Source organism: Echinops telfairi, unplaced genomic scaffold (genome assembly GCF_000313985.2).
Source record: "Echinops telfairi isolate 266 unplaced genomic scaffold, ASM31398v2 ScPeMD7_5868;HRSCAF=6743_0, whole genome shotgun sequence".
NCBI lineage: Eukaryota > Metazoa > Chordata > Mammalia > Afrosoricida > Tenrecidae > Echinops > Echinops telfairi.
In genome coordinates this window covers 3,797,241-3,808,172 of record NW_022109767.1, presented here as the reverse complement: position 1 = coordinate 3,808,172, position 10,932 = coordinate 3,797,241, and positions in this window count along the sequence as shown.

The window sequence follows — 10,932 nt, the reverse complement described above, 5'->3', positions numbered from 1 at the left end:
AATTCATGTTATGAAGTACGTCATCATTTTAACATTCTTTTTGAACACATTGTTGTATTCCATTGTATGTGAGCCATAGTTTGTACAATCATCCATCCACTAATGGGCACTGATGTTGTTTCTTTTTTTTTTTTTTGCTGTTGTAAATAGTGCTTCAGTGAACATGGGTGTGCATGCTTCTATCTGTCTCCTGGCTCTTATTTCTCTATGGTATATTTGTGTATCTAATATTTAGATTGTAGTATTAGATATTTCATTTTCTAATTCTTTAAGAAAGTGCTGTATCATTTTCCATAGTGGTTGGATAATTTTATACTCAAACCAACAGTATACCGGATTTCAGTGTGCCCACATTCTCACCAGCATTTATTGCTTTCTGATTTTTTTGAGCACTGCTATTCATACTGGGGTGAATTAATGTCAATATTGTTTTGGTTTGCATCACTCTAAAGCAATGAACACAGTATTTCCTCATCTGTTTTTGGCTACCCTTGTTGAAGCATCCATGCATATCCTCTGCATTTCTAAACTTGTAGTATCTGTTGTTTTGCTATTGAGGTGTTGAATTCTTCTATAAATTTTAGATATTTTCTGATACATCATTGCCAATTTTTCTCCTAGTGTGTAAATTCTCTTTTTACTCCTTTGGCAAATTTATTTATTTATTGCCTGCTTGTTTTCTAAATTAAACTGCTTTGTTCAGTTAACTTGGTAGGCAAGTGTAAGAAATTGTTAACTCTAAAGATAAGTTCAGATTCTGATCCAAGACCGAAAGCTAATTTCTGAACGTCAGGTCGTGTTCTGCAGATGTTATTCCCATAGGCAGAATCGGAGAAGATGCAGGGACATGCCAATTCCTTTAGGATGGCCTTGTCAGCACCATCACCACCATGATGCTGAGGGTAAAATTTGGAAGTACTGGTTAGCTAAATTGCTTATTGTCCATGAGATTAGTCAGCACATACAGGAAAATCTATTCTGCCTCAAACCATCTTTGTAGTCCATGGGAACTCTTAGTTCAATTCCTAATCCCATTTGTTTGCTAGGCCTTGAAGGCTTTCAATTTTATTTTCCTGATCGCTCCTTTTAGAGAAGCCATGATAAGCTAGTCACTGCATTCAGCCAGGCTCATTTTTAGGTCATCAGCAAATGCTTCAAGTCCTCACAGCAAGCAAGGTTTTGTCATCTTCACCTCGCAGGTTGTTAATAATCCTCAGATCCTATGTCTGACAAAGTTCTGCTTCTGTTATGTGGACCTTTGATATCTGGCAATGCTCTGAAACTATGCATACGGTTTTTAGCAGCTCTTTCCTTCAAAATATGTAACCGAGACTCTCTTTGTTGTCTGGTCCTCGTCTGGACCTTCCACTGAAACCTGTTTACTTTGGATGACCCTGCTGGCATTTGAAATACCAATAACACAGCTTCCAGCATCACAGCAACACACAAGCCACCACAGTACTACAAACCGGCAGGCAAGAAGCACTTGCTGATCGATGTGACTCAATGTAAAGAAGATCAAAATCCTCACAACTGGAATGATAGGGTAACATCATGATAAATGGATAAAAGGTAGACGTTGACAAGGACTTTGTCTTGCTTGGCTCTGCAATCAATGTCATGGAAACAGTAGTCAAGAGATCAAAGACATGTTGCATCAGGGAAATCTGTTGCACAAGACCCTTTTATGGTACTGAAAAGCAAGGTTGTTACTTTGAGGACTGAAATACTACTAACCCAAGCCATGGTATTTTCAATTTCCTCATATGGATGTGAAAGTTGGACATTGAATAAGGAAGACGGAAGAAGGATCAATGTATTTGAATTGTAGCACTGGAGAAAACTATTGAAAGAACCATGGATTGTTAAAAAGACAAACTGATCTCTCAGAAAAAGTATGGCTACTACGCCTTAGACGCAAGGAGGGCAAGCCTTAGTCTTACATACTTTGTCAGGAGAGACCAGTCCCTGGAGAAGGACAGCATGCTTGGTAAAGTGGAGGGGCAGCAAGAGAGAGGAAGGAGCTCAAACAAAGATGGATTAACACTGTGACTGCAACAAGGGGCTCGAGCACAGGAACAACTGTAAGGATGACTCAGGACTGTGCAGTGCTTTGTTCTGGTGTGCTTTGGATTACTATGGGTTGTAACCTTGTGGATGACACCTAACAGGAAACAATAGGTTCAGGTGTAACACTTGTTAAATAAGATTTAAATGAAACGGACTCCTTAGTCCTTTTAATTAGTGGACTCTTCTCCAATTTAGATTATATTCATAATCCAAGAATAAGGACTTATTTTGTAATGTAAAAAATAAATGGAGGGGCTTTGTTTTGTGTTGTGAATTTGTTTGTTTGTTTTTGCCATATCATCTTTGTCTAACACCTCATCAGTTATAGTTGTCTGAAAAATCCCAAAGCAGAGGTAGACAGGACGCTAGAACCAATAAGGATCATAGGGCAGATGAGAGGATCTTGGTGTCAGGCTGTAGTGAGCCTGTCTGAAGAGTTAATGAACCAATGTTGTGCTTTTAGGAGGAGGGAAACAAACATCTGCCCATGTACAAATTTTAGAAAAAACCTTGAAACCACCTTCATGAAGAGTGATTTGGTTTTAACTGACTGAAGAAACCACAACAGAATTATCTATGACAGCTTAAATGGGCATTGCTTCTATTTCCATTGCTACCTATTCCACTGGACAGGAACATCTGTACTCAGCTATCTATTAATGAGCATTTGCCACCAGATAAGGCTCATATAGTCTACTAAAAGTGATAAGTTCAATATTATATAATTCTACACATTTTTTGTTGCAATGGTGGTACTTGCCTCTTCTGCCTCTTAACACTAACATCGAGAGTCAGCAGCTCATTGCAATACATTCATGGTATTGATTTCTGAGCATACTAAAAATTTCACCTACATTTGAGTTGATATGTATTTATTAAACTATGTTTTTAAAATTTTAGACTGTCCAGATTTAACTTTCCAGAATACATGAAATACAGTATTCTCTTGTTCTGTTCCCACAAATGCTTCTTGATCTACATACAGGTTCTGCACATGCACAAGAAAGTGCACTGGAATTCCTGTCCTTCTAGTTTTTGTTAACGAAACATACAGTCACAAGTAAATATATTTCTGATATACCCTGCTTTTTGTCAAGATCCAGCTAACATCAGCAATGATAACCCTTGTTTTCTGTCCTCTTCTGAATCTGGTGGAAACTCTGATAGTTCAGTACCTGTCAATGTTATGCTGCAACGTTGTTGGATGATCTTCAGCAAAATTTTACTGGCATGTCATATTAGTGATATTGTTCTATAGTTCAAAAAGGTGACCTTTCTTTGTAATGGGCACAAATACAAATCTCTTCCAGTTAGTTGACCAAGTAGCTGTCTTCCAAATTTCCTGGCAGAGAAGAATGAGTGCTTCCAGTGCTTTATCAGCCTGTTGAAACATTTCAATGGATAGCCCATCAATTCCTTTATCCTTCTATTTGCAACGCTTTCATTGCAACTTGAGCTTCTTCCTTATGTATCTTAGTTCTTGCTTCTAAGCTATGTCTCAAAGTAGTGGAATGTCAACTAATGCCTTTTTAATATAGTGACTCTATATTCCTTTCCTCTTCTTTTGAAGCTTCCTACTTTGTTGAATATTTTGACAATAGAATCTTTCAAGGATACAACTCGAATTTTTTGAATTTTTTCTTCAGTTCTTTTTTTTTAATTCAAAGGATTTTATTTTAACTCATAATTAGTTGATCGTGGATTTTCGGAAGAGTTAGAAGACTTTGAAATCAGAGATAATGATGTGTTCATAATAACTTATCCAAAATCAGGAAAGCCAGACATGAAAAGAGAAAACAAATGCTCACCTCGACTATATCTGTAAGATCTTCTCTTGGTTTGATATCCTTCAGAAATGAAACTATTTCCTAATAGCTAAAGCTCCCAATACCTAAATTTAGAGAATATATTAAAACAATTTGACTCATGTAATATTTCATTGTATAATGTAAAATTCATGTTACAAAATGAAAACAGTTTTTAAAATGCTAAAGGCATGTATTTACAATGATTTTATAAACTAGTGCCCACAACACTGCAATTTTCTATTAATAACCATACAGTGAACCCTCGTTTATCGCGGTTAATCGGTTCTAGACCCTACCGTGATAAATGAAATTCCGCGAAGTAGGATTCCTTATTTGTAAATCAAATATTTTCGTAGTTAGAGCATAGAGGACATGAAAAAACACCCTTTAGTCACCATTACACTCGTATTACCCAATTTATTAAACGAAAAAGGGAAAATACAGAAAACATTTTGGACGTTACAATGATCATTTATTATTTATATAATATTATTTATGGCATCTAGTTTACAGTATTACATATTTCACATACAGTATTATTATAAATAGTTCTTACAAATACTGTAATCAATAGCCTATGAAATGACTTAAGGGATGTACTCTACAGGTGGGTCGCCGTCTTTTTCCTCTGAAGGAGCGGGTGTAGGTAGTGGGTGCTGTTACGCAAAAACCGCGATAGAGTGAAGCCGCGGAAGTCGAAGCGCGAAGTGGTGAGGGTTCACTGTAGTATAGTATTGCCAAAGTATATATGCTGAGTGACTCCTTCCCTTTTGGTCTTCCAAATCCAAGTCTTCATACATTTCATTCTAATAGTTTACTTCGCTCTTCTTGATCTTCCCTTTGAAAATTTCTGTTCAACTCATTAGCCTCATCATTTCAGCTATTTGCTTGTGCCACTCTATGAACAAGATTCAAAGTCTTCTCAGACATCTGCTTTGATGTTTTCTCTATTTTCTGGATGTTCAGGGACCTTTTGCTTTCTGCATGTCTGATTTTCTCAGCTCACTAGATCTTCTGCCATTAGTGCTCAATGAGTCAAGTCTATTTGAGGTGTTTTTAAATTTAGGTAAAAGACACTCAAAGTTGTATTTTGGCTTTTGTGCATTTGCTTTAATTTTTTTTCAATTTCATTCTGAATTTACATGAGTAATTGATAGTAATTAATATCACAATCAGCTTCTAGCCTCATTTGCCTGCTGATATTGAACTTATCCATTGTCTCTTCCCAAAGATGTGGTCAAATTGATTTCGGTGTATTCCACCTGGAGCGTTACACATATATTCATTAGTGATATTGTTGAAATAAGGTGTTGGCAATGTAGAGAATCAGACAGTGATGGATTTCCCAGCCCACAGAGCAAGTAACAGTGAGTGGATTGGGCTAGAAGGATAGTTTGCAGAGTGGGTGATTCTGAGCACTAAGCTGGGGCCGTTGGCCTGCTGACCCAGGGAGGTGGGACTTATTGACATTGAAGCTTATGGGAGCTGGGTTCACTGATTCACAGCTCCTGAGCTGAATGCTTTCAGATCAAGGCTTACACTGGAGTGGAATGCTCATTGGGCACTCATTAGCACCTCAAAAATCCTTTGTAACATGTCCTAACCCAATATCTGTAACCTGAGAAATTCTAACCTACATTGTGAGCTGTTATTTTCATTAGGAAACCTATAATCATGAGAATTATCGGAGCCTCTGTTTGACCATTGCAATGAATTATAGAACTGGATAGCTGAGGAGTCGAGTCCAATGGGAGATAGAGAAATAAACGTAGAGTGTTGTGTTTGAGAAAGAACACATGAGTCGTATCATATTTCTATTCTCAATTGCTTGAGGAAGTGCCATACCATTTCGAGAGTGGCTGTACAGTTTTGCAGTCCCACCAGCTGTGAATGAGTGTTTTAATCTCTGCATATCCTCTCCAAAATTATTATTTGCTATTTCTTTGAACTTTGCTATCATTGTCAGTGTGACATTGTATCTCATCATTATTTTGATTTGCATCCCTGAAACAACTAGTGATAGGAACATTTCTTGATATATTTGTTTATTGCCGGATGTCTTCATAGATAAACTGCTCCTGGCCTCTGCCCATTTTCAAGTTGGAATATTCATCTTTTGTTGTTGTTGTGGCATTGCAGTTTCCTATAGATGGTAAGGATTAGTTCCCTGCCTGATATGTCATTGGCAATTTTTAAAATCAGTATGTGGGTTCTCTTTTTCCTCTGTTAATGAAGTCTTTAGATGCACAGATGTGTCTCATCTTTAGGAGGTCCCAGTTCTCTACGTTGCGTATGTTTTTCATTATGTTTGATAGTTTTATTCTGTATGTATCTGGCCCATTATGTTTTATCTCTAATTTTTCATTGATGATCTTTATAGTTCTAGGATTTACATTTAGGCATTTGATTCATCGTGAGTTCATTTTTGTCTATGGAATGAAATATGGGTCCTCTTAAATTCTACAAATAGATATCCAAATTTGGTGGCACTGTTTGTTAAAGAGACCAACTCTTCCCCATTTAATGTGTTCCAGACCTTTGTAAAAAACAAATTGTGTGTGGATGGATTATTAATTTCTGGGGTCTCTATTGTGTTCAGTTGGCCTATGTATCTATTGTTAAAACAGTAGCCAGCTTTTATGACTACGTGGTTATGAATCAGGGTTTGGGTTCGGGAAGTGAGACACCTATTTTATTCTTGTTCTTTAGTAGTGCTTTGCTTATCCTGGGTCTCTTTCCTTTCTGTATAAAGTAGTGATTAGTTTTTCCATTTTTTTTTAAGATCAAAGGTGGGATCGGGATTAAGATTGCATTACATTTATAGGTTGCTTTAGGTAGAAATAACATTTTCAAAATGTGAACAAGTCCTATCCCTGAACACATAACTTCAATAATGGGTATTTGATTTTGTTGAAAGCCTTTCTACACCAATTATGATGGTCATGTGATACTTTCCCTTTGCTTTATGTGGTGGATTTTATGATAGGTCTGTCCAAATATGCTACCACAGATTGTATTAACAGTGGTAGTATGTGCATTTCCATAAATATTCCCATTTTGTCTAGGTTTTCAATTTTGTTATATAGAATTATTTTATTAACCTTTAAAAATTTCTGAGTCTGTTGTGATCACACTTATTCCATTTATTTGAATATTCTCTTTCTTTTCCTTTGTTAAATTTGCCAGAAGTTTCTCAATTTTATTACCCCTTTCAAAGGAACATCTTCTAATCTCGTTATCCTTTTATTGTATTTGTTTCATTTTTTCTGCTGGAAATTTTATTTCCTTTCTTCTAGTAACTACAGGAATTTTACCTATACATTTTTTAATTGCTGGGGATATTAGATTAAGGGATAAATTTTGGTACTTTCTTCTTTTTTGATGTATGTGTTTATTGCTCTAAGTTGACCCCTGGGCATTGCTTTTAGAGTGTCCTAAATATTTGGTATGTTCTCATTCAACTCAAGGAATTTTAAAAATTTTAAGTCCTTATTTCTTCTACCACCCATTAATTTGTAAGTAGTACGTTGTTAAATTTCCATGTATTTGACGTTCTTCTCCCTTGATCTCTCTGTTAATTTTTAATTTTATAACATTGTGGTCTGATTGAATGCTTTGTATATTTCAGTGTTTTTAAGTATATTGAATTTTGCCTCACATAATTTAATGCATATCGTATATTCTGGAAAATGTTGTCTGTGTACTGGGAAAGAATGCATATTGTGTTGTTTGTTAAGCTGAGCAGTCGGTATATATCAATAAGGTCTACTTGGCTGAGTGTTGCTAATTCTTCAGGATCTAGGTTGAATTTCTGTCTAGTTGCTCTGTCTTTCATTAAAAGTGATGTAAGAAAGTCTACTATTATATCATGGAGTTGTCCATTTCTCTTCAATTCTGCTTAAGTTAAGTAATGTATTTTGTACTCTTTCTTTGGGTGCAAAATATTTCTTATGGTTACATTCTTTTGGGTTAGTTTGTTAATCATTATATAATATCTTTCTATGTCTCTCATGCTGGTTTTTTCCTTAGAGGCTATTTTGTTTAAAATATATATATATTGCCATACGGGCTCCCTTTCTGTTGCCATTTTTCTGAAATGTTGCCATTTCCACTGTTTGAGTTTGACTTTATTTTCTGTCTTGGTGTCTAAGGTGTGTCTCCTTTTGACTATTAATGGGTTATGTTCATTACTCCATGTCTCTTGATTGGTGCAATTAATCCATTTATACTCAAAGTGATTATTGGTAGATAAGATTTTACGATTGTCAATTTGCTGTGGCTTTTTTTTTTTGGTCTTTGTTTTTGCTCGTTGTTGCCATTCTTTGGTGCTGTTAGCTTCTTTGTTCCCTATATTTTTCTGTGACAAACCATTTTGCTTACAGATGTTGTTATTATTTCTGTTCCTGGGATGTGATGCTTTCAGAAAACAACTTCTTCTTCTTCTTCTTCAGTTTTAAAAAATTATTTTGAGAGTGGCTAAACTATGCCAAATTTTATTATTGAAAACTTGGCAGATGACTACTGTTTTTTATCCTGAAATTAAAATATATGGAAATATTTTGAGATGTGCTGCCTAGGCCAGAAAAGTAAAGGCTCAGATATTTAAGAGATGACCACAAATCACAGCACTTTGTAAACTTTGGCATATATAATTCTTATTTATTACTGTGATGATTTTTAAAATATATTTATTGTATCAGACGAGGCTGAAGGTAATAAAAATCATTGTCGTAAGGTAAGATTTCCCTGGAGGAATGTACATCACATATTTTAAATGTGTGGGAGCACATTTATGTTCGTATGAGGACAGACTGCTGTTTCTTACTTCATGAGCTACTGGTGTCTTTAATACTTTATAATTGAAACAATATATTTCACTGAAATTTTTGTAATTGTAGATCTATATATTTTTAATTGCATGCTGTTATATGCTCTCAAAATGTGTCATTGAAGACTGTTTGTGGAGACATAGTTTGGAGACTTGGAAAAAGAATTGATAATATATATGTTTTCATTTAAAGTACTGTAGAAGTTGAGGGTAGGGGTGTGAGGATTGCTTGAACAAAATCCAAACTTCATTTTATTGGTTTTATTTTGTAAGTGATTTTTCCTCATCCCTGCTTTCTTTTCTTTCTTTTTTTTAATCTGCTTTCAAAATTCTCTTTCTGAAGTTTTATTATAATCAGTCCTGATGATTTTTTATTTGGAATCTATCTTGTTTGGGCTTCATTAAGTGTCTTGAATTACTCTTTCCATGGTTTTCATTATATTAGGAAAGTTTGTTCCAACAAATCTTCAAAAATTTTCATGGTGCCTTTATAGAATCCTTCTTTTCTGGGATTTATGCTACTTTTTGCCTATCATTTCATTAAGTCAGATAAAATAATATTTTCACTATCAAATACTCAGGACTTTGAATTCATGGCCATTCCTTTCTTTACCAATATCTTACAAATCCATCAATTTTACAAGATTTGCAGTGCAGAAATGCTGAAAACCGGGCATTATCGCCTCCATAAAAATACACACTATTTTGCATATACTAGCCAATGCACAGAAAATGGTTAAAATAAACAGAAAAAGAGACACAAATCAGTTTTCATAAACTTATTGATAATACATGGAACAGAAGAAAGAAAAAGAATTAGTTTCACTTATTTATTGGAGATTTTGAGAATGTTAGCTGTAGACGTAAGAATAATTGTTTCTTTTCTGAAATACTGACCATTGCCCAGATAGATGTATGCTTTGGACTGGGAATGGCATAATTATCAGGAAGTGGGGTGTCTACAAATTTTAAAGAAGGGAATGAACTCCAGCAAGGATCTATTTCACAGTACCAAACCACCTCAAACCCTATTACATTTCTTAAAATTATAGCATGTCATTCTTTGGCCTCATAGGAAATTTGAACAGCCACGTTGAGCAATCAATAAAAATCCTGCATCTTTTCATAACACCCATGCAGGATTTTCGGTGTTCTGAGTCATCGAAAGAAAGCTTTTTACAGTCCTTTTGATGTGAAGAAATATTTCTGTGTTTCTATTTCAAAATCTGCTGTATTTTTGAAATATGGATTTTAACTTGTGTGCTTATAAAAAATGATATGGCAGAAGTACTTTCTGACCTACTCTAAACTTGACAAGCGAGGAAGAGGATCCAGATCAGCAGTCTGGGTCTGATCACTATGAGGTAGAAGTCAGACATGCATCTCATCTCCAACCTTTGTATTAATTCCCACACCGATTGTCCCTCCCACAGTACTCTCCACTTCTCTGGGGAGTTCAGTAATTCACTACAATGCCCACACAATACTCATGGTTATGGAGTTCATTATGAAAGTAAGAGTTTACAATTCAGGTTGGGGAATGGGCAGAATAAAGTTCTTTTACCAGGGCAAATTCTCAGACATACCTACAGGCAGGCCTCTTGGCTCTTGGGCCCTCAGCCTAACCTATGCACTGCTCACACAAGTGTGTCAAATTGTTTTAGCTAGTAACAAGCATCCTATTTGGCTAGGAAGCCATGACCCCAAAGCGTTCAGCTCTAGCACCACAAATTGGAAAACCTAGCTGCCAACTAATAAATGCCCAGAGGAATACTTCCTGCGCAATGAAGGTAGGATGAACTCCAGAAACTATTTCCCTGAGAAAATATTGAAACTTAAAACCTTAAACTGAATAATAGCTTAGTTAATCTAGTGGAAAATGTCTGCCTTGAAGATGATCATATATATATATATAAAATCAATGGCAATTTACAAATTTAGATATGAACCTTATTGGGTAGTGAGTTGAACAGGGGAGGAATTGGGACATGTCTGTCTATCCTGATTTGCCCTCTTGCTTGAAGACCATGAGAAAATATCCACTGTGGTTCAATATGTCTAGAGTGGGAGTCCATACCAGAATCAACTGGTTTGAAACCCAGGATAAGATACTGAGGTAGGAACAACTCATGCACTTAAGATGAAAGGCCTGTACAACTTGAAAATTATAATCAATGTAACTGAATTGTTCATGGTTTTGCTGTAGATATTCTCAATGGTAACAAC